Below are 1,215 nucleotides of genomic sequence, written 5' to 3'. Positions count from 1 at the left end.
GCCTGGCCTTGATGGCTACTTCTACCACCCGGTACCTGAGTTGTGGTGTTATTGCCACTCGGCTAGCTGAAAAGCTAGCCTCCTTTGAGGCTTCTTCTGAGTACGTGCCTCTATCTACACCGGTGCCTACCATGGACAGAGACTACTACCTCGACCTGAAGTGGTTGAGAACTTTAGCTGATGGTAGCCTAGCTTGGAGAGTGTGGAGTATGAGCTGGATGAGGATCCCGGCTCCTGAGCACCTCCCACCGACAGAGCCGTTAGACCCGGTGGTGGTAGCTGTTGACTCCGATGAGGAGGAGGAGGATGACGATGTACCTCGGCAGTTGCAGACATACCTCATTGATGACACGATCCTTCAGGTGATGCCCGAGCCGAAGAAGGGGGAGAATGTGGCAGTGGTGGAGGAGAGACCTAGGTTAGGGAGAGGACAGCTGAGACTAGACCACGGCCGGCAGCACCACCGCAGCAGCACCCTTTTCCTTGTTACCCCTACCTCGACACCCCGGAGACGCGTTCGAGCTACTTGGCAGAGAGAGTGTCATCCACTTTGACACTCCGGAATATGCATGAGATGGCGTATGCTTAGGGGATTGGGACCGAGGGACCACATCCAGTGTGGTGGAGCGGAGTTGGGGACTATAGTGGGGTTTTCCACTCTTACGGGGTGGACCAGACAGCTTAGGGGACACCTCAGTCCTTTGCTTTTGGTGACTTGACCCCATGGTATGTGAGTCCTGGAGCTGGGGCAGGGGTTGATGCGGGTATTGGGTCATCGGGAGCAGGCATCTCGGGAGGAGATGGTGGTGGAGTTGAGATGATGGGTGAGCAGCAGCAGCAGCAGGAGTGATACTCCTTTTTCTTTCTTTTGTTTATGGTTGATGATGTTGGATGATGGTAGTCGTTCTTAGTTGGAACTTTTATTTTGGTTTGTACGGATGGCCATAAGGCCGATTTGCTAGTTTGAACTTGTTGCAGATTTTGGGGGTCGGGTTGTCATCCCGACTCGCGTTTATGTGACGTTTATATATATATATATATATATATATATATATATATATATATATATATATATATATATATATATATATATATATATATATATATATATATATATATATATATATATATATATATATATATATATATATATATATATATATATATATATATATATATATATATATATGGTTTTATGACATGCATTCTCTAAGG

The sequence above is a fragment of the Silene latifolia genome, chromosome 1 (genome assembly GCF_048544455.1).
Source record: "Silene latifolia isolate original U9 population chromosome 1, ASM4854445v1, whole genome shotgun sequence".
NCBI classification, from domain to species: Eukaryota; Viridiplantae; Streptophyta; class Magnoliopsida; order Caryophyllales; family Caryophyllaceae; genus Silene; species Silene latifolia.
The sequence above is the reverse complement of the archived record's forward strand: the minus strand, read 5'-3'. Positions refer to the sequence as shown.